This window comes from Tursiops truncatus, chromosome 18 (assembly GCF_011762595.2).
Source record: "Tursiops truncatus isolate mTurTru1 chromosome 18, mTurTru1.mat.Y, whole genome shotgun sequence".
Taxonomy (NCBI): Eukaryota; Metazoa; Chordata; class Mammalia; order Artiodactyla; family Delphinidae; genus Tursiops; species Tursiops truncatus.
In genome coordinates this window covers 50,704,460-50,728,678 of record NC_047051.1, presented here as the reverse complement: position 1 = coordinate 50,728,678, position 24,219 = coordinate 50,704,460, and the positions used below count along the sequence as shown (strand labels likewise).

The window sequence follows — 24,219 nt, the reverse complement described above, 5'->3', positions numbered from 1 at the left end:
TTCTATTTAAAAGAGAGACAGCGTGTTGTTTTTATCCAAGATCTCACTGTACAAAGAAGTCAACAACTGTTAGTCAATTGCTGAGGAAAAGAAATCAATGCAGCAAAGTAACACAAACTTCTATTTTTAGTCACTAGGGGCCACATCCAAAATGTAGACAGAAATAAACATGTAATTTAAACATATTGATGTTACAGTCACAAAATAAATTAAAAATTCCGGGAGGGCTTGGTCCATCTCTCAGTGTGTGATCATTTTTAGCAGAGGTACAAATGCTGTTGTATATTTGATGCAGAAAGAGAAACATGTGTTAGTATAATAATAACAGCTTTTCATTTCTCCTTTGTGAGAGAAAAATCTTAAGTGACTTCTCCCTGTTACTTTGGGTAATGAAACAATCCTGGAATGTTCGGGGGGGGGGAGAATATAGCACAACATGTTAAGGAAATGTGGATGGCACTGATGTTCCATCAGATGCACTAAAAATAGCTCCGTACTAGGAATTCCTTTTTTATCAAACAACACGGGGGCCAGTTTCTCATCCTATGAACACCGGTGGACTCTGTGGGAAACAGCCTACCCTTTTTATTTTTAAAGCTGATTTTTATGCCTTATCTGGAAATCTGAACAAAAAGTCCTGCTAAGTTAAGCGATACACAGCATCTTCTCTACTTGAAATAGAGAATATGTCTGTGATAAATATGATCTAATATATTTTGAAGAAAACCAAATAGTCACACAGGAAAAGTTTATTTATAGTGTCCTGGAGGAAAGAGGAAATAATTTCAAAACTTAAATATTTTGCGGGAAAAACTAGTCATAAATCTTATCACAGATGATCTAGTAAAAATATTCCCTTTTGCTTGCACAGAGAAGATTATAATCATGACTTAGGTTAAAAGAAAATCAGAAGTTGTATCTGATAAAACCTGATTTTATCTGACAAAATCTCTAGGGCAGGAAACTGGCTGCCTTATCAATTCTAAATGATAAAAAATGGCTCTCAAGCTGTAGACCATAAAATTAAGCAAAAACATTTTGCATGTGAGAAGAGAATTTCTTAGACTTAATCCAAAGGCAGACCTATTGTCACTCATAGATTTATCAGTGATGAAATTAGATATACTAGAATCTTCCTCCCACTGGTAACATTTGCAGTCAGTGTGAATGGTTTTTCTCAGTGTAGAGTTTCCAACTCCTGGTATAATAGCATCCTCCTATCAAATGATAGCACAAAACATAGAAAAGTATATTCTTCTTTGTGGGGAAGGGTTTTAATTCTGAAGCATAGTTTATAATAATATCCTAAGAGATTACTAAATTTGGTTTTCAAATTGAAAAAGGAATTTATCATTCATTATTATTTAATGAACCTTTCAGAGACTAGAAATACAATTATTCTTCATTGTGGGTCAGTATTTATTTTAAAAATACTAGAAACTGAAGAATAGTAACAATAATTTAATTTCATCATATACTATTATATTCTATTATCTTTTCTAAGTATTTCCTGTTATTAACTCATCAAACCATGACAAAGTAGGTACAATGAGTATTGTCATTTTACAGAAAAGGAAACTGAGGTGACCTGTTCAAGCTTACAGGAAGAGTTCTGTGGCAAAGTCAAGCTTTGGAACCAGAAGCTTTGACTCTTAACATCCATGCTCCTAACTACTGTGCTGGTTTACCTATGACTTTTTAAAAAGATAATGAATTCCTAATTTTTCTACCTTGCTAGTGAGATCATATATTTGCTGCAAAGCAACAGTTGTCAATTTTCTTCTTCAAAATATTTCAATTGAATGCATATCCTATGTTCCTATTCTTTTATTTTATGACTCTGTGTTTTTTAATTGGACATGATTTTTAAAACTGTACTTTTTTTTTTTTTTTTTTTTTTGGCCACACTGTGCAGCCTGCAGGATCTTAGTTACCTGACCAGGGATCGAACCCGGGGCCCTGGCAGTGAGAGTGCTGAGTTCTAACCACTGGAGACCGCCAGGGAATTACCTAAAAAATTGTATTTTTTTAATCCAAAGAAAAAAAGTTATGGAGTGAATTACTGGGATCACTAATATTTGTATTATGTTCAATTTTTTGTAATGTGGTTGTCTTTCATAATAGGATTTTAAAGGTTGTAAGCCCAGAATTTTGTGCTAAAGAATGAGAAGAAAACTCAACTCCTTGCCATTTCCAGTTTCCACAAGTTTCCTTCTTTTTATACCACTCATTCCTGTCCTAATCAGAATTTTTAAAGGACTTTTGATTACAAACGATTCACAAAGGGGACTCCTGCATTTTTCCTATTCCCTGAATAGATAAAGGATTTGTAGGTGGGGACAGACAGGAAAAAATACAGTCTGTGGAATCTTGCCTAGGCTTGCTGATGAGGAGGAGAAAGGGAGCTCTTACAGCTAAAACTAGTAACTGTGGTTTCTCCAAAAATGGAAGAACCTTCTGTCAATAATCACAGTGGGCAAGTATCTAGTTAGACCACCATGGAAGATGGACATGGGGTAACAAGTTAAATATAGAGACTTGATTTCAGCAGCATTTGGGGTATTTTGTAATCATTAAATTGTGCACAATTCAGCCATCTAAGTTAGAGCATAATCCAGTAAAAATTATACATGTTATTGTTGTCCTTTTCTGCTGCAAATTTGTGTGGGGGGGGGGAGAGAGAGGAATATGTTTGTGTTACATTATGAATGTAAAAAGTGTTGCCAACAGTTCCCATTTTCAATAAACTACAATTTTTTTGGTGTTTGTTATTTAAATTCAGTAGACAATAGCTTTAGTAAGTGTATGAATAGACAGTGCCCTTTAGAGCATGATGGATATGACTAGTAGAGGTTTTTTGCTCTCTGAAGCTAATCTGCAGCAACTGTGAAACAAGTTTTTCTGCATTCACTCCATTCGATAAATTTGAAAACATCCCATTCCCTTATTCACCCGGGAATGTCCCAAACTGTTGATACCAGTTTTGTTATCATGTCACGTGGAGCAACCTTTTAGGGAGAATAAATGGCGAGGTCCTTAAAGGTACCTGTTTTGCCAGAGTCATGTGCACCCATTACTGGGATGTTCTGCTCACGTTCTGAGTCTCCCTCAAATGCTGGGAGTTTGGATCATGTAGCAAAACGACAGAAGAGCCCACTGTCCACTGTGGCCTTGAACAGACCTGTTCCATTCCTGGTAGTAAAGCATTCTTATTCAAGCCTGAGGGGATGGACCGGCATCCAGTTGACACCCATCTCCTCCTGTCCTGCCTTGGCAGGGTTTGCAGTACACTAGTGGTTGCAGCCGGGGTTGCTAATTCCACTCGCATGGACACCTGTCTCTGACATACCATGGGAGTTTGATGGCTTTGGAAATTCCAATATGTGCCACAGTTGTTTCTAAGAGGAGAGGACTCTTCATCAACTTAGCAGAAGTGTTTTGAAAGGGTGAAAGATAGGCATGTACAGTTATGGTAACCTCTGTGGGGCATCCAGAGACAAATGATAAAAATGAAGAATGATAAACCCTATGGTGGAAGTACATGGGAACCTTACTTTGGGATAGTTCACATACATTTTAATTATTCTAACTTTTAAATTTACTTTTCCAAGGCTGTCATTCTTCTCAAGGCTCAAAACTAACACTGAGAAGCAGGATTTGGGGACATTTCTTCAGGAAACATGTATTAAGCTCTTCTATGTTACAGGCACTGGAGTAAGGAAGGTAGAAAGACAGCTCCTGTCCAGGAAAGTACAGTCTAGTGAAATGTCAGAAAATTAAACTGACTTAAGGAGAGCAAATTAAGTTTCTCGCTTAACAGCCGTGACACTAATGTATGGATGAATTTAATGATCAATAAGGGATATAATTTTAGGTAATTTTTCAAACCCAGCTAGAAGTAGAACATCACTAACCCAATACTGAAATGAAGCCAAAGGCTAACTGCAGCATCACTGATTTTTATTTTTTAATCAGCTAATACTTCAGGGTTATAGCTTTCTGATATTACTAAACAAGAGCCTAATCCTTAAAAACACGCTTTGTCTGAGAGTTAGTACTAGGCATGAATGAAAGGATGTTTTTAAAGAAAAAAATGAGAAATCAAAATATAAATTTATGATATATAATCATGTAGATACACACAGTCTAGGAATGTGTAAATGAATGTATGTGAGTACATATGCATTCCTTCGTCATAAAGACGATGTTAGTGTTGGTGTCTAACAAGATAATAATAGACTAATTCCTAGTTAATATGATTACATTCAATTCTCAGACAACTCATGGAAATACTGTCTTTTAATTTAAAAAGCATTATTTATGAATATGTAGATAGTTTCTGATGTTCAATTAAAAAATTACTTTTAGTTGTTAAAAAAGAAATAACCGTGTTTTACAATAGGCAGGCTTACCTACTCAGGGTTAAAATTCCACACACTTTCATAAAGTACCACAAGCTCAATTTCTGAAGTTAGTCAGTATCTGGGAAGAAGTCTGCTCACTGTCACACAGTATGCACATGCAGGAGGGGGCGAGTGGGGAGGAGAGTGAGGCTGCTCAAAGCACAGGCCAGGCACACTCATTTCTAGGTTCAGCCATAGGCGACCCCTTTGGGACACTCAGATCCAGTGGGGCAGTGCTCCAGTCCAGGTGAGCCTGCTGCCTCCACCATTGCTGCCCCCAAAATCTGGCCTGGAAGTGCCCCCAGAGTGCTGTGAAAGCCCTTCTGGAAGTGAGTTGAGCTGGTGTCTGCCAAGCAGCAGCTCTCAGGAGATTGGTGGTCCACCTGACTGGGATTTACATGGATCATATCCGAACTTCCCATGAGCATCCAAGGCCAAGGCCTGGTCTGTGCCCTGAAGCACCCCAGAGGACCCAGAGCTGTGGCAATGACCTCCAGCGTGTGTTGGCATGCCAGCTGTCCTTGTGTGGTCTCCAAGTGGCTTGTGGTCTGATTTGCACAGTTTCACAGAGACTGAAGCCTTTGGGGCTGGAAACAGCTTAGGATCACACTGCAGAATCAGTGCAGGGGTTGCCCATGGCAAGATCTCTTTGTTCATCCCTCAGTTAACCAGGAAAAGAGACATCAGTCCCTCTCCTCAAAGCACAGTTTCCATTGGGACCTGATGTGGTAACTTTTGTCCTGCACTTAGCATTTTACATTAAAATTGCTCAGTCCCATATAAAGGACAGCCTTCTGAATGGGAAAAAAATATTTTGAAATGATATGACTGATAACGGGTTAATATTCCAACATATATAAACAGTTTATACAACTCAACAGCAGAAAACAAACAACCCAATTAAAAAATGGGCAGAATACCTGAATAGACATTTTTTCAAAGACGTTCAGATGGCCAACAGGCACATGAAAAGATGCTCAGCATCACTAATCATCAGAGAAATGCAAATCAAAACCACAATGAGATGTCACCTCACACCTGTCAGAATGGCCGTCATCAAAAAGACCACAAATAACAAATGCTGGAGAGGGTGTGGAGAAAAGGGAACCCTCTTGCACTGTTGGTGGGAATGTAAATTGGTGCAGCCACTATGGAGAACAGTATGGAGGTTTCTCAAAAAACTAAAAATAGAACTACCGTATGATCCAGCAGTTCCACTCTTGGGTATATATCCAAAAGAAGCATTATTTACAATAACCAAGATATGGAAGCAACCTAAGTGTCCATCGACAGATGAATGGAAAAAGAAGATGTGGTATATATACACAATGGAATGCTACTCAGCCGTAGAAAAGAATGAAATTTTGCCATGTGCAACAGCATTGATGGACTTGGAGGGTATTATGCTTAGTGAAATCAGTCAGACAGAGAAAGACAAATATTGTATGATATCACTTATATAGGGAATCTAAAAAATTAAACAAACAAATATATAGCAAAACAGAAACAGACTGACAGGTATGGAAAACAAAACTAGTGGTTACTAGTCGGGAGACGGAAGTAAGGAGGGGCAAGATAGGGGTATGGGGTTAAGAGATACAAACTACTATGTATAAAATAGATAAGCAACAAGGTTATATTGTATAGCACAGGGAATTATAGCCATTATTTTCTAATAACTTTTAATGGAGTATAATCTGTAAAAATACTGAATCACTATGCTATACACTTGAAAATAATATAATATTGCAAATCAACTATAATAAAAAATAAATTTGTAAAAAAGGATCCTTGATTGACAGAAAGATTCAGATATTGTACTATGAGCTGAAGGAGAATGCAGTCAGCCAGTCTCCTGAGGCTACACTGCAGGAACTCAACCATTATATGTGGTCCCAAATGAAACTGAAATGCTTCTGAGAACACAAATTACTTCTGCAGATCCTCCACAATAACACCTCCCATTTTGTTAGCCTTTATCTTAGTGCTAAATTAAGAACAACAACAATAATAATAGTAAACACTTATCTAGTATTTATTATGTGCCATGCCCATTCTAAGAGTTCTCATTTAATCCTCACGGTAACATAATAAGGTATGGTTTCTTATTGTACCCATTTCATAGATAAGAAAACTGAGGCATGGAGAGGTCAACTAATTTGCCCATATGTGGTAAATGTTGTGCCAGGATAGGTTCTCTTAATCATGTGATTTGCTTGTTCTTATTTATATTTTAATTCTTAATGTGTTTGCTTATCTGCTTTATTTGCCCAGTGCAGATTAGCTGGGTAACTAGGATAACAGCGTTGGGAGTCAGGTGGAGGTAGGTTGTTAGAGACAAGACAGAGAAGTCATATTGAAACACAGGAGGCAGGAAGAAGAAAAGCCAGGACTGTATCACTACACAGTACAGTATACATGCTTGGTTTTTAAAATGACACCATATTTTCAAGATGCTAAGTGAAGTAAGCCAGACAGAGAAAGACAAATATCATAGGATATCACTTATATGTGGAATCTAAAAAATTATACAAATGAACTTATGTACAAAACAGAAACAGACCCAGACATAGAAAACAAATTTATTGTTAACAATGGGGAAATGGCGGGGGGGGGGGATAAATTAGGAGTTTGGGATTAACATATATACACTACCATATATAAAATAGATAACAAACAAGGACCTACTGTATAGCACAGGGAATTATATTCAATATTTTGTAATAACCTATAAAGGAAAAGAATCTGAAAAATTAGATATATACGTATGTATAACTGAATCACTTTGTTGTACACCTGAAACTAACACAACATTGTAAATCAACTATACTTCAATAAAGAGACGGAAAGAAAGATGGAGAGAGAGAGAGAGAGAAAGGAAGAGGAAGGAAGGAAGGAAGGAAGGAACGAACAAAGAAACGAAGGAAAGAGAGGAAGGAAGGAAGGAAGGAAGGAAAGACGGGAGAAAGTTTGTTTCAATGATCTCTTCTAGAAGACAGGGATTTGATTAAAATATCTTAGATAAATTTCCATCCTAAGGGATAAAGATGAAGAAAATAGATAACTGTTTAAACAGGTGAGAAGTGCACTCCCTTCTGGAAACAGAATAAAGACTGTTTATAATCAGTGTCATCTTTTTATATGTAAATTTCCCTAATAGAACATGCTTCAGGGGAGGAACTCAGCTTTCTTATTACTCATGAAGACCTTTTACCACTCTGTCACTAAACTAGGAATAAAATAAACTCATAAGCAAATCTTTTTCTTGTTCCTACTTGGTCCTGAGTGTTTCCTCTGCTTCTCCACACTTCCTCCCACTTAGCAACTCAGAATCTTGCATACCCAGGTGAACAGAATGAACGAGCAAACTTTGTTTTCACAGTGTTGTATTTGGAGAGATCGGCACTCTTTGAACGCGCACGCCAGTATTGAAAAGTTGTCTCTTACGTGGTCCAAGCAACTCAGCCTCCTTTTAAAAGTTTTCAGTAGAGCTTTATTCACTAGGCAAGACACGTCATGTCCTTTTGTGTAACACCCCAAATTTCAAGACCTTTTCCCAGAAGTCCCTTTTTCTATGTCATAGCTTTCATCATTGTCTCTGGGGCGTGTATCATAGCAGCATAAGCAAGAAGGCTACGCTCTGGTTCATTCCCAAAATCCCACAGGAAAAGTACAACATCGTTTTTGTTCTGACGACATACAAAAACGCACCTCTCTGAAGTGTTCCCAGGCTCCCTTTTCCTCCACTCCCTCACAGTTAAATTTAAACTCTTTATAGTCTCAGCTTCTACGGCATTTTATTTAAAGTTCTTTTATAGTATTTTAATATTGAATCATGTTAATTTCACTTTATAAATATGCACTAAGGATCTGCTCTGAGCTAGGCAATTATATACACAATGAATGTGAACCAGACAGGTAAACACCCAAGTGCTCACAAATTACTTTGATCTAGTGGGCTAATCAGACAAATAATGGACAATGCAACACAGTGAGAAATTTACTATAGAAGAATAAGAGCAGGCAGTGATAACACCTTGTTTGGAACTGAGGATCCAGAAGAGGAATAAGGACAGATACGGCTGAAAAATGTAGGGACCTGACTATGAACTCTTGCTTCTCTTCCTTCAAGGACGAACAGGACAGCATTCTTTCCTACTGACAACTAAAGACGGTGCTCAGAATCCTTTGCAACATGGCTCTTTGGTCAGCAGTCCCCTGGAGTCCCTTGCTACACTTTCAGGGAGACTTCAAGGTCAAAGTATTTTCATAAAAAGACATCACTTTCCTTTTCACTGTATTGACATTGACACTGAAAAGGAAACTTTGGGCACCTTAGCATAAATCAAAGCAGTGGAACCAAACTGTATTGTGATCATTGAATACTTGGCCTCCATCATTCACAGAGGGGAAAATGAAAAGCCAATTAACTTAAGAATATCCTTGATGAAGCAGTAAAAGAATTAATTTTATTAAATCTCTGTCTTTGAATTTATGTCTTTAAGACGTCCATGTAATGAAATGGGAAGTACAAATAAAGCACTTCTGCTGCCTACAGAAGTATGATGGGCTCAGAGAAAAGCACAGGTGTGGTTGTTTGAGTTGGAAGGTGAACTAGCTGCTTTTTTCATGAAACACCATCTTCACTTGAAAAATATTTAACAGGCAAACTATGGTTATTCAGACTTGGGTATTTGGCAGACATTTTCTCAAGATGAACCAAGTAAGACTGTTACTTCAAAAACAACTGACAGTATTTGTTGCCTGTAACTGAATTCAAGCTTTCAAGTGAAAATTAGAATTTTGGAAGACTTGCATCTATAACCTTGAGCTAGACAGCCTTATAATACTTAAAGATTTCCTAATGAAATAGTGGTGATATTAACAAATATGATTTTTTAAATGTTGTATAATAAAATACGCCAACATTTGGCAAATCTTTAAAGCAGACTAATAAATGATGTTACAGAATCATGCATGGGGAAAGAGCCATTCAAAGAGCAAGATGATCTAACGAATTTAATATAATGAGCAAGAAAAAAATCATTGATATGGGTTCAGATTCCGCATTGTACCCAACCTTTAAGAGAGAAAGTTTTGAGTCAAAGAATATCCATTAATTATCCAAAAAAAGCTATTAAAATACTCTTCCTTTTTCTAATACATATCTGCATGAGGCCTGATTTTCTTTATTTCAACCAAAACAACATATTTCAACAGATTGAATGCAGAAACAGATATGAGAATTCAGTCATCTTCATTAAACCAGACATGAAAGAGATATACAAAAATGTAAAATACTGCCAATAATTTCTCCCCAAATGTGGTTTTGCTTTGGGAAAAAAATCGTTTGTAAGATGCAATTATTTTATACAAATATGTTATTTCTGTTACCATGTAATGGGCTCATTTTACTTTAAATAAATAAATACTTTAAGAAAATATTCTGTTTTAATTCTTAATGCAGCATACACCAGAGATGTAACCCATGCAAACAAAAGCTCTCTGGGGTCCTCAGTACTTTCAGAGTGTAAAGGGGTCCTGAGACATAAAAGTTTGAGAACTGGTGCTTTAGTGGTAGTCAATAAAATGTTGTTGTATGAGTTTAGTGATACAAGGAAAGTGATGTTAAACCACCATCTCTGATAGTTATATAATACCTTATCATTGAGAAGAGCTCTCACAGCAAATCATTTGAGATAGGTCAGGAAACTGAGAGTCAGAGAGGTTAATTAGCTTAAAAAGATAACACTGCTAGTAAAGCATGAGAACTGAGACTAGTTTTGATTCCTCACTCAAAGCTCCTTCCACTATATCCATTTATCTCTGGTTTAGATTACACATATTTTCAGAACTCTCACGAGCTCAAAATCTTCACTGCTCAACGCTTTGCACTTTTATTTTCTTCCTTTCCTTGTTCTTACATTTGCTTAGATGTCTTGGCTTTGCCAACGTCGATGGGCAACATAACTACCCTTAGATAATGTGTAATATGGACACATAACCTAAATGAAACTAGACTTTATTCCTGTCTACTTAAAAAAAATTCAACGGTATCTCTTATACAAAAGAACAGAGCAGAAATTGTTTATAGTCCTTCTGGAAAACAAAAGGATCCATACTTCCTACATCAGCCTTATAAATAAATAATGGAGCTGGGTTGGTCTCAGTTCCCACCCCAGTGCTTTCCAGATAAATCTCTGTCTTTGAATTCATATTCCTTCAGGCCCTTTGTGGCTCCCACCTAGAGGAGGTCACTGGTTGTTAGGTTTATGGCTCCTATTCTTTGTAAATACCTTGAAGTTAGGCCATACTGACCACACAGGATACCCAGGCTCCTACCTTCTGGGTGAAGTTAAACACCAACTTGTATGATATGATTTTATGAGAAGTTTTACACCAACTTGTATGATATGATTTTATGAGAAGTTTTAATAGTTTTTATTTTATTTGCCAGAACTGAAAGTTCAGACATAATATTACCAAGTTATTCTCTTTCACACTATCCTTCATTTTGCTCAGGTGTCCTAGTTTGCTTTTATTGTCCCCCTGTGAAGTGATTTAGCTATTTCTGATACTACTTCTCAATATAGTTGCTTTGATTATTCTGATAATCCTTCAATATTCTTGGTTTCAAAGTAGTTTCATTACTTCTATAATGCTTTGTTATTCCCTCTATACTCCTAGTATACAAGAAGCATGTATACGTATAGCTGATTCACTTTGTTATACAACAGAAACTAACACAACAATGTAAAGCAATTATACTCTAATAAAGATGTTTAAAAAAAAAGCATGTACTTATTCAATAAACAAATTCATGAAGGCATGAATGAAGACTCTACTTGATTATATCATTTGCCTAGATCATCTTTGGATCAATATTATTCAGAATTCCCAACATACCCATATGTAGAGGTATGAATGGAAATGTTAAAGCACTTGATTAATTTACAGTAACATTTTAAAAATCATAAAATATCTAGGAATAAATCTAATGAAAGATATGTAAGACCCCTACAATGGAAACTATAAAAAATTACTGATAGAAATCAAAGATTTAAGTAAATAATGGGATGTACCGTGTTCATGAGTCGAAAACCTCCATATTTTTAAAATATTTGTTCTTCCTAAATTGATTTATACATTCATTATAATCCAAACCAAAATCCTAGCAGATATTTTATGGAAATTGATAAATCTAATTCTAAAATGTGTTTAAAAATGTAAAAAGCCATGAATAGCTCTTGACAAAGAAGGTTGCTGTAAGAAGTCAAGTAGTATTTGAGACAGTGTGATATTGACTCAAGGATAAATACATAACCAGTGAAAAAGAAGAGCGCACCGAGAAATTGACCCATAATTAGTACCATCACCTAATTTATGACAAAGGTGACAGTGCAATGCAGTAGGGGAAAATGGTCTCTATAAATAAACGGTTTGGGGTCAGTTGAATACCTATATGGAAGAAGGTCAATCATGACCCCAGCCCCAACCTCACAGAATACACAAAAATTAGTTTTAAATGTTAAGGAGTTCTAAATGTGAAAGGTAAACAATGAAACTGTTAAAAAGAAAATATCAAAATGAAGCTTCATGACCTGAAGCTAAGCAAAAACTACTAAAATGAGATACAAAATGCACTAGCCATAAAAGAAAAAAATTATTACTTAAACTCTTCTATTAAAATTAAGAACTTATGCTTATCAGAACATGATTAACACCTGGGAATTCCCTGGCTATCCAGTGGTTAGGACTCTGTGCTTCCACTGCAGGGGGTACGGGAACTGGTCTGGGAACTAAGATCCCTCAAACCACGCAGTGGGCAAAAAAAAAAAAAACATGATTAACACCTGAAAAGGCTATACACAGAGTGGCATAAGATATTTGCGAGACATATATTCAACAAAGAACTGATTCTCAGGATAAGAACTCCTATGAATCAGTAAGAAAATGGCAGATAGTGAAGCTTTAAAATGGTCAAAAGTCTTAGGTATTTTACAAATGAGAATATCCAAGTGGTTAATAAACATATAAGAGATATCCAACTTCAGTAATCATCAAGGAAATTCTAATTAAACTAAATGATATATCATTTACACACCCACTAGAATAGCTAAAATGAAAAAGAAAACACTGTACTTACTGAGATCATGAAACAACTGGAACCCTGGTATACTGCTGTTAGGGGTACAGATTAGTTCAAACAATTTGGAAAACTGTCAGTATCTATTAAACCTAAATATACTCATATCCAATGACCTATCATTTACTCCTAAGTGTATAACCCACAGAAATGCTATTATAGACTGAATCATGGCCTCCCATATTCATAAGTTGAAGTCCTAATCACCAATGTGACCGTATTTAGAGACAGGGCCTTTGAGGAAGCAATTACTGTTAAATGCTGTCATAAGGGTGGGACCCTAATCCAATAGGACTGGTGTCCTTATAAGAAGAGGAAGAGACCCCAGAAGTGTCTGCACAGAGGAAAGACCATGTGAGAACATAGCAAGGAAGCAGTTGTCTGCAAGTTAAGGAGAGCGGCCACTGGAGAAACCAAAACCTACTAACACCTTGATCTTGGACTTCCAATCTCCAGAACTGTGATAAAACTATTTCTGTTGTTTAAGCCACCCATTCTGTGCTATTTTGTTACGGTAGCTCTAGCAGACTAATACAAATGATATATTCAGATGTTAAACAAAAAAGACATGTACAAGAATGTTCCTAGCAATACTGTGAAGGATAACCGAAACCTAGAAACAGCCCAAATGTCCATCAAGTGTAGATTTTTTTAATTGTGGTAATGTATACAAGAGAATATAATTAGACAGTGAAAACCAATAGATTACAGCTAGACAAACAACGTGAATGAATCACATAAAGTTGACTGAAAGAAATCAAATAGAAAAGAATACATATTGACTGATTCTATTCATAAAAGTTATGACAAATCAGTCAAAATGAATCTGTGGTGTTAAAAATGAGGAGAGTGGATAATCTTGGGGACAGTAACAAGAAGTGAGTGCCAAGGAGCTTTCTGAGATGCTTTTAGTATTCTGATTCTCAGTCTCTGTGAGTGCTAGTTAAGTGGATATGTCTGTTTTGTGAAAAGTCATTGAACTGTGCCAATATTTACTCAGTTTTTTGAATGTATGTTATGCTTCAGTAACAGCTAGAAAGTGGTAGGTCTGGTATTCAAACTCTGGCTACCTGACTCCAAATCTCTTAATATTCCATTACATTGTTAAGTGGTTTTATATTCTGATCCTGTCAGTTAGTCTTAGATATCTGTGTTTATTTTCCCATATCGTTAAAGATCTTCTACAACTTTTCCCCTGACCAAATAGCTCCCTGTAATACGGTTCTCTTCACTGAAACCCCTCTTTTTTTCTTTCAGAACATTTTTGTTCTCAACAATTCAGAGAGCAAGTAGATTCCATTTTCATTGTTTTCTCCCTTGAAACTCAGAAGCAGGAAGGGTTTTGCCCCTCACAAAAGGATCTGCCTGCTTAGACTGACTTGAAGTTTCCCATGCTGAGTCATCCTGGGAATGTCGCAAAGCACATGGCTTCAAAAGTTCTCAGAAACTCTTTAAACTTCAGTTCATCAAACACACTCGGATTCTAGCATATAGCAAGACATACTGCATGGATTTTCCCCTATTGCTTTTAGCTCATAACTTTCCATTTAAATCTCCCAAGTATTTACCCTTTCACCTAACAATTTTCCTTTTGATCAAACAGTATTTTTTTCCCATGATGAAGCCATCCAAGACAAGTTTTTCAAGTGTGGCACAAACCACAGGAAAGCCCTATGTCCACAGATTTCCTATTTATTAATTTAAAATCAATTAATTCCCAGAAGTGTTCAATTCAAAGTCTTTATTAGTATATTTTCACTGATTATCAACTGTTAATGGTTCCAGTTTCTAAATGTACATTACCTTATGATTAAAAATAATAACTTTATTTTACCTTGGAAGAAATATAACCAAAAAAGAAAGAAATATAACCAAAATTCTTGGTAAATAAAATCACATATTTGTATCTTTTTTCCCCTTATCTTTTTTTTTAAAATAATACCTTTTATTTTTTTAATTTTTTAACTTTTTATTGGAGTATAGTTGATTTACAATGTTGTATTAGTTTCTGCCGTACAGCGAAGTGAATTTGTTATACATATACATATATCTACTGTTTTTTAGATTCTTTTCCCATATAGGCCATTACAGAGTATTGAGTAGAGGTCCCTGTGCTATACAGTAGGTCCTTATTAGAGTAGTGTGTATATGTCAGTCCCAATCTTACAATTTATCCCTCTCCCCATACCCCCTCACTAATTATTAGAGAAATAATTAGAAAAATACAAATCAAAACTACAGTGAGGTATCACCTCACACGGTCAGAATGGCCATCATCAAAAAATCTACAAACAATAAATGCTGGAGAGGGGGTGGAGAAAAGGGAACCCTCTTGCACTGTTGGTGGGAATGGAAATTGATACAGCCACTGTGGAGAACAGTATGGAGGTTCCTTAAAAAACTAAAAATAGAGCCACCATATGATCCAGCAATCCCACTCCTGGGTATATATCTGGAGAAAACCATAATTCAAAAGGATACATGGACCCCAATGTTCACTGCAGCACTGTTTACAATAACCAAGACATGGAAGCAACCTAAATGCCCATCAACAGAGAAATGGATAAAGAAGATGTGGTACATATATACAATGGAATATTACTCAGCCATAAAAAAGAATGAAATAATGCCATGTGCAGCAACATGGCTGGACCTGGAGATTGTCATACTGAGTAAAGTAAGTCAGGCAGAGAAACACATATATCATATGATACCATTTATATGTGGAATCTGAAAAAAGGGTACAAATGAACTTATCTACAAAACAGAAACAGAGTCACAGATGCAGAAAATAAACTTATGATCCCCTTATCTTCTATTATCACACATTACCAGTTCTCTGTTTGAAAGAAAATTTTCAAACTCAGAATTTGCTGAGTCAGTTTTTCTACTTCTTTGCCACCTTCCTACTGGTGTTTTGTTGTCAATAGTTAGATTTGCCTCTCTGCTACATTCTCAGAAAAGGCATTAATTTCCCCACATCCTCTCTCAGCTTCTGCACATCCCGCTTCCTGCTACTCTCTCTCAATACTGCTGCTGGAAGTTATCCTGTCCCTACTGATCAAAGTAAAGTGAAATCAATCTCTGTCTCTCTTTCTCCCTCTCTTTCTTCCATTTACCTTTTAGAAAAACAATTGCATAGGAATTTAGAAAGGCCCAAACATAAGATGTTTTCCAAATTCAACCAAAATTATAAAAGATACATCTTTTTATTTTTGCCTTGAGGTGCACAGAATAAAGGGATTTTCATGTAGGAAATGTAAATGCATTGTAATGTTTTAAGAAAAACAATCAAAATGTAGCTGGACCAGACATGGTGCAAGTCTTAGATGGGATCCCTCACTCTTGACCATCAGAGACTGTCATCTAGGGTCACTTATGTCTAGTTCATTCTAAAACACATTCTAACTCACTTCCAAAATTTAGCTTCTTAAACCACTCTTTCTGTTCTGTACCTCATTCCTTATCCCATTTCTCATGACTCTCTTTGCTATAAATGTCATAGCCCAAATCATCAGGTTGTTTCCTCTTATTTATATCAGCTAATATCCATTCCCTCAGGGAATCATCAGATATTTATCAAAGGGCTTCCCTGGTGGCGCAGTGGTTGAGAGTCCGCCTGCCGATGCAGGGGACACAGGTTCGTGCCCCGGTCCGGGAAGATCCCACATGCCGCGGAGCGGCTAGGCCCGTGAGCCATGGCCGCTGAGCCTGCGCTTCCGGAGCCTGTGCTCCGCAACGGGAGAGGGCACAACAGTGAGAGGCCCATGTACCGCAAAAAAAAAAAATATTTATCAAAAATCTACCATGTACCAGGAACTATTTTAGGTGTTAGGGCTACAGATGTGTGCAAGACAGTTAAGAAAGAGTCATACTAACAAATATATAACGTAATATCAGAAAGCGATAAAGCTGAAAACAAATAATTGGCATAAGGGAATAGAAAGTTAAGGGGTGGAGAGACTGTCTTAGAAAATGTCCTAGAGAAGTGCTGTCAAAGGAAAAGACATGAGAAGGGAGACTTTAGTGAAGCCAAGGGGGGCGAGACAGTCAAAATTCTTGGGGTAGCACATTGCAGTCTTGGGGAGTAGAGGGTGGTTCAGCAACAGGAAGGCCCCAAGGAAGGATTAAGTTTGGCAAGTTCAAGGATGGCCGGAGTGGAGTCGGGGGGGAGGGGTAGAAAAGGAGGATGCAGAGCTTACCAGGACGGATCATTTAGGTCCCTTTAGGCAGTGGCAAGGAGTTAGGAATTCATTTGGCATTTATCTTCCAAATTATATTTGGAAATATATTTGGACTTCATTCAGTTACTGGAAGACACTGAAAAGTCTGAAGCAGGGGAACAACTCGAACTGACTTGGATATATATTTTGGTCTCCCTGGCTGGGGTGTGGGAAATTGACTACAGGGGCAGCAAGAGTGCGGGAAGATGCCTCAAGTCATCCCTGTCTCTCCTGGTCACACAGCCTTGGATGTTTCTCTCATGTGGCTCCAACACTACCTCTTAGCAGCTCACTCTCTGGCCACCTCAAATCACAGCCTCTTAAATCACGTCTCCTACCTGACTCAAACCCAAGACTCTGCCACCCTCCTTCTGCTTCAGCAGGGCACTCCTCGGCAAGTCCCTGCTGCTGGGGACCAATCCACACCTTCACAGACAATTTATACTTATGGGAATACAGTAATGCAGGCTTCTGGTGCTGGTGGACTACAGTCTAAAGCCCTACCCCCACCCCCAAAATACCACCAGGGCACTGGAATATTCTAGAACTTTTGCTTATTTATTACATTTGACATTCCTGGTTTTTCATTGAGCCTAGAATTTCAAGCTCGCCGCAGTTTAAACCACCCAAGCTCAATGAGCATGCGTATAAAAACAATTTTGTTTTAGAAAAACAAAAAATTTTAGAAAAATTTTGAACAAAGCAAATGCTCTGTCCTAAGCTTCTACATCAAACAATCTGAATAGTTATACGAACCCACTAGAAAATAGAGACATCATTCTTGAAAAGTCTTGGAATTGTACTTTATCCATAGCTTGAAATGACAGAAACATTCCAATCGATTTTGCACAGGTCAAAGAAAACCACGTTTTTGCAAACATCTTCAAACATCATGTCCCTTACTTATTTACAATGCCAGATATGTGCAGGCTTCTGGTGCTGGTGGAATGCAGCTGACCTCGTCGAACCCTTTCTGGCTGTTCAGTTACACTTTGAAGTTGTTAAAATTTTCCAGAGCAAATATCCCAAATTTCTGATAACACGAGGTACATTATGTACAGCAAATGCACTAGGTTAAAAGAGAGTTAAGCTCTTGGAAACAAGATGGTAGTTTTTAGTCATAAAAACTACTCCCATTATCCCTACTGAATAAATGAAAATTACACAGCAGGGGGAGGGGGAGGCTTTGAAAGCAGGATAAGGTTCCTCATGACTTTCCTTGTGAACTGGGGCCTCAGATCAGCCTGCAGTGGACATCAGAGAGATTCACGTTACCCCAGTGGGATAAATAATGGAACACAATGCATAATTGTCAGTAAGTTCTTAGAACCTTCTCAGACCCAGGCTACCATGCAGAATGCATTCCCTCAGGCTCCACAGGGTCATGAGGGAGGTAACCAAGTGTTGGGATGAGTAAATAGACATGATTGTACCGAACTCCTGTCATTATAACAACGCTCTAGAAAAACTGGAATTCCATTTTGCTCAGCTGCTTTCCCAGCTCTGTTGGGAAAGAATAAATGGTCTTTGCAAACAGCAATCCTGAGCATGTATTTACATTTAGCTTCTCATCTTCCAGTTCAACCATAGACTTGGCTGCAGAATTAACTTTGGAAATAAGTACTCTTTTATTCTCGTTTACCTGAAAATATCCCCGTATTATGAAGAATGCTTAATGAAATGTAATATTTACAAAATAGAGGTAGTGACACAGAAGGTCCAATTACATTACAGTTATAGAACTGGCAGGGACCCTGGTACCACAGGGTGGAAATGGACGCTGCTTCGTATGAGACAGGCATCAAACTCTCCAATTTTAGGGACCAGTGAGATTTCACTTCACAATACCAAGGGGTGAAGGAACTCTAAGGATGTCCCAAACTGTGGAAGGGTGAAGTCAGGCTCTTTCCTGTTACTCCTGCCTGTTTGTTCAACTACAAGGGCAATCAGGGACTGAAAAAACATAATGTCATTTCCCAAAGTGCCTAACTTTTTTTAGGAGCGGTTCACAATTTTGCCCATATATCAGTATAAAACAGTTGACACAGCACCAGCCCAGGAGACAGAAGACATGAGTACGGCCCAGACTTGCCAATGGCCAGCTGGCTATGTGACCAAAGGCCTCGGCTAATTATCCAGTTTAAGGTCATTCTCCCGCTCCCCACATCGCCCAGCACGCATTCTCTTTATTTCCTTCATAGCGCTTAATAAAAGTTTTAATTATTTTTATTTTATTTATTTACTGTCTCTACTACCAATATATAAATTACATAAGGGCACAGAACAAGTCTGTCTTGTTCAACTTTCTATTTCCCAGAACCTAGCACCTGTCTGATACAAAATAAAAATGTAATAAATATCTGCTGAATGAATGAGTCTTTGAATTTATTTTTCTCAACTGTGAATTGGGGGGAATACTATCACCTTCATAAGATTTTTTTAAATATCAAATGAGATTATATATTGAAAGCTTTTTATGAGTAAATGTAGAATTAAAATGAGCTGTTGTTGCTGTTTACTCCATATAAAAGCCTTCTAATTCTAGAGAGAATAACATCTCTCTCTCTCTCTAACCAATTTAAAATATCCTCAGTTTTGCTTAATGTAACAGAGAGTTGTTAAACATAGGTTTCTGGCTAAACTAACCTTCAGATTGTATCTAAATTACCTAAAAATAGGCAAATAGATGGGAGGAAATTATTTATTTTGTATTTTATGATACAATATTTAATATAGTGTAACACCACTTATAAGGCAATCTTTTATCTGAGTTCAGACACAATTCTTCATTAATTGAAGGAATGAACTTGAACTGTTTATGGTACACTATCTTTTTGTCTCACATCTATAGGAAAATGCATTTGAATTCCATTTTTTTGTCGGGAGCAAGATGTTAAACTTTAATTCAGTACCTCTTTGGAGGAAAGACATTTAAAATACACACCAGGGTTTTTAAGCCACAGTTGTTAGTGCATGGACTATTTAGAGAATTTCCTAAGTGTCCTGATTAATAAGGCATGTCGTCTAAAAAAATCTTTGCTGTCCCTTTGGGAATTCCAGCTATTTAGGGTTACATAATACTACTTCAATACATATGTATCTGACCGTTAGTCAACTGCACAAATGTCACCATTTCAGCTAGTTGTTCTCAGAAGCAAGCATAAATATCAGGGATAGAAAAATAATTTTGTTGCTGTAACAAACCCAGCCAGATCTATGCTTATCTATGTTGAAAGACCAATTGCGTAGAAGAAGTTCCAATTTTTATTTTTAGGAGACTATGAGAAAAGCATTCAAAAGGACATCCATGGGACATTTCTTCCACGTTTTTATTTAAAATTGGCGTTTCATTGCTTCAGAATTTAGTCATTTTGTGCATTCTAACTAATATCATTTTGAGAAGTGCTTGTTAGAATTAGTCGTATTTTGTCACTAAAATCTAGTTCAGATCAGTTCCATTCCATTCAACAGACACATTGATTACGCACTTCCTATGTGTTAATTTAAACACTGCTGTGGACAAAGGGCAGCACAAAGAAGCTCACACTGCAGCGAGGAGAAACCTACTCACTTCATGTAGGACAGTATAGTTTGTGCAACAATAGAAGGACAGGATGCTTTTAGGAGGCCAGGGAAGGAGCGCTCCTTCAGCACCAACGCAGCAGGTCAAGGAGAAATTCCTGGGGCAAGTTCACCATCCCTGCGTCCTGGAGGGTGAATTCTTACTAAGCCCTAGGTAGTCATGAATCAAGCAATCCCATTACTCTCTTTAGCAAAGCCTTTCTTGATTACATTTTAAGAACGCATTTTTAATACTTAGATCTTTACATTTCCCCTTCACATGTTTTCTGTGTAGCATTCCAGGCACAATATTTCCAACATCTGCAAACCAATAATCGAACTATTCCCTTCTCTCTCCTACCTTTCACAAAAGGGTCTGAAAGGGCTTCCCTGGTGGCGCAGCGGTTGGGAGTCTGCCTGCTGATGCAGGGGACACGGGTTCGTGTGCCGGTCCGGGAGGATCCCACATGCCGCGGAGTGGCTGGGCCCGTGAACCATGGCCGCTGAGCCTGCGCGTCCGGAGCCTGTGCTCCGCGGTGGGAGAGGCCCGCATACCACAAAAAAAAAAAAAAAAAAAAGGGTCTGAAAGACAGAATATGTTTAGGAAGAAACTTTTTTTTTTAGGAAGGAAATTTTTGATTTGCCTTTGCTCTTCTGATTGTTACTTAGGTTGCTGGAATCTCTAGGACAAATTCAAAGGATCCTGGAGTTCTGGGCAATAACAGAATTACATTTACTAAGCCTCCATCTGGCTCTCTAGTCATTCCTGTGTCTGTCTTCTTCCCGTATTTAACTGTTTCTTCCTTCTCTTCTAAGCTTTGATTACTCTGCTGACACCAAAACTGTAATGTTCTTGGGCATTTCTTAATTTCCTCTAAAAATAACGAATTTAAATGAAACATGGAGTCTTTTTAATCTAATGTTCATACTTATCCCTAATGCTTACCTTTCACAAAAACTAAGATCAAAATACTTTTGACTCTGGGCTTCCCTGGTGGCGCAGTGGTTGAGAGTCCACCTGCCGATGCAGGGGAAGCAGGTTTGTGCCCCGGTCCGGGAGGATCCCACATGCCACGGAGCAGCTGGGCCCGTGAGCCATGGCTGGTGAGCCTGTGCGTCCGGGGCCTGTGCTCTGCAACGGGAGAGGCCACAGCAGTGAGAGGCCCACGTACAGCAAAAAAAAAAAAAAAAAAAAACTTTTGACTCTCCATGTTTTACACAGCTATAGTTAATGGTGGGATGAGACTGCGAAGGAGCAGCCAGTGATTTGGGCTGTGACATACTGGGTAGTCATCTAGTGATGACCCCAGGAAGACTGTAGAAAAAAATAGTATGCAAACCTTTTTGAGCCTGTGGACATATGCATTTTTTCACAGGACAGAACTATAGCTCTCATCCAATTCTCAGAGAGGTCTAAGACAGAGGAAAACAGGTTAAGAATCATTTGACTGGAAGTAATGATACTCACATACTTAAGCGTACTTCATCATTTGTATAGTGACAATGCTGGTCCATCTCTCACCAGGTTGTCCTTTCTCTTTCAATTCTTCTTTATTTTCTCTCTCTGATTTTAGTCTTTTGTCTTCTGATATTCATAAGAGCCAATCCAGAATCCAAAAAGTTAGGAAATCACCAGGCACAGAGGTACTACCAAATTTGTATGATTTTAAGTCTAATGGAGGATGACAGAAAAGACACTTGAGTATGGGAGGAGCTAGGTCATCCACGCTCTTCATCTCCCTCTGTCCCTCAGTAATTTAGGATACCTGTGGAGGATCATGATTCTCTCCTTCTAACCTCCACACTCCCCTCCTCTTCCCCAAGAACACACTTTGCCATCCGGGTATTGTGTTTCAGCTGCAAGCAACGGGCAACCATTTTGTAAATCCACATCCTACATTACCTCCCACTCAAAGTGCTCGGATCAGATAGGGCAATGAACTAAGAAGATGGTGGTATTTTGGAAAACACACTTGAACATAAACCTTCACATTTATATGAAGCTCTTCCTTCACAGCTCTCACCTGAGGATGGCTCATTGCTCAAAACCATTGTAGAGCTTCTTCAGATCTGGCTTAGTCTCACTGGTATAAAGCAAATGTTCTCAGTGTTAGTTGCAGCTTGGAATAAAAGGGAGATTTATAAACCACCGATGCCCGAATTCCCTGGTGGTCCAGTGGTTAGGACTATGAGCTCTCACTGCCAAAGGCCTGGGTTCGATCCCTGGTTGGAAACTAAGATCCCACAAGCTGCATGCCCAGGCCAATAAAAAGAAAAAGTAATTTAAAAAAATAATAAAAGATAAAAATTACTGATGCCAGAATCCCAACATGAAGATTCTGATTTAACTGGGCTAAAGCAATGGTTCTTACACTGGGCCATGCATAAAAGTCACCTGAGGATATTTTTAAAGATACATACAACTGTTCCCTAACTCCAGACAACTGAATATGAATCTCTGGAAATAAGATCTACGCAACTGTAGTTTTCAGAACTTCCCAGGCAATTCTGATATACAATAAGAGGTCGAGATTCATTGCTCTGCATTCACACTTCATCATTTGTTCAAAATATTAACAGCCTAAACCCTCCAGAAAGTAGGCATAGAAGGGACTTACCTCAACATAATAAAGGCCATATATGACAAACCCACATCCAACATAGTTCTCAATGGTGATAAACTGAAACCATTTCCACTAAAATCAGGAACAAGACAAGGTTGTCCACTCTCACCACTATTATTCAACATAGTTTTGGAAGTTTTAGCCAAAGCAATCGGAGAAGAAAAAGAAATAAAAGGAATCCAAATCGGAAAAGACGTAGTAAAGCTGTCACTGTTTGCAGATGACTTGATACTATACATAGAGAACCCTAAAGATGCTACCTGAAAACTACTAGAGCTAATCAATGAATTTGGTAAAGTAGCAGGATACAAAATTAAGGCACAGAAATCTCTGGCATTCCTATACACTAATGATGAAAAATCTGAAAGAGAAATCAAGGAAACACTCCCATTTACCATTGCAACAAAAAGAGTAAAATACCTAGGAATAAACCTATCTAAGGAGACAAAAGACCTGTTTGCAGAAAACTATAAGACACTGATGAAAGAAATTAAATATGATACAAACAGATGGTGAGATATACCATGTTCTTGGATTGGAAGAATCAACATTGTGAAAATGACTATACTACCCAAAGCAATCTAAAGATTCAATGCAATCCCTATCAAACTACTAATGGCATTTTTCACAGAACTAGAACAAAAAATTTCACAATTTGTATGGAAACACAAAAGACCCCAAATAGGCAAAGTAACCTTGGGAAAGAAAAGCGGAGCTGGAGGAATCAGGCACCCTGACCTCAGTCTATACTACAAAGCTACAGTACTCAAGACGTATGGTACTGGCACAAAAACAGAAATATAGATCAATGGAAGAGGATAGAAAGCCCAGAGATAAACCCATGCACATATGGTCACCTTATCTTTGATAAAGGAGGCAAGAATATACAATGGAGAAAAGACAGCCTCTTCAATAAGTGGTTCTGGGAAAACTGAACAGCTACATGTAAAAGAATGAAATTAGAATACTTCCCAACACCATACACAAAAATAAACCCAAAATGGATTAAAGACCTAAATGTAAGGCCAGACACTATCAAACTCTTAGAGGAAAACATAGGCAGAACATTCTATGACATAAATCACAGCAAGATCCTTTGTGACCCACCTCCTAGAGAAATGGAAATAAAAACAAAAATAAACAGCTGGGACCTAATGAAACTTAAAAGCTTTTGCACAGCTTTTAAAGGAAACCATAAACAAGACAAAAAGACAACCCTCAGAATGGGAGAAAATATTTGCAAACGAAGCAACTGACAAAGG

At 37.7% G+C, this 24,219-nt stretch overlaps 1 long non-coding RNA gene across 1 annotated transcript in view; it reads right to left on the bottom strand.

Moving 5' to 3' along the window:
* The window catches only part of LOC141277053 (uncharacterized), a 45,894-nt gene extending 22,076 nt beyond the window's left edge, over positions 1–23,818 (bottom strand). Inside the window, exon 1 of the long non-coding RNA XR_012327722.1 lies at positions 21,802–23,818. This is a non-coding gene — a long non-coding RNA (uncharacterized lncRNA). The remainder of the gene's footprint in view (positions 1–21,801) is intronic.
* Between the last annotated feature and the right edge of the window lie 401 nt (positions 23,819–24,219).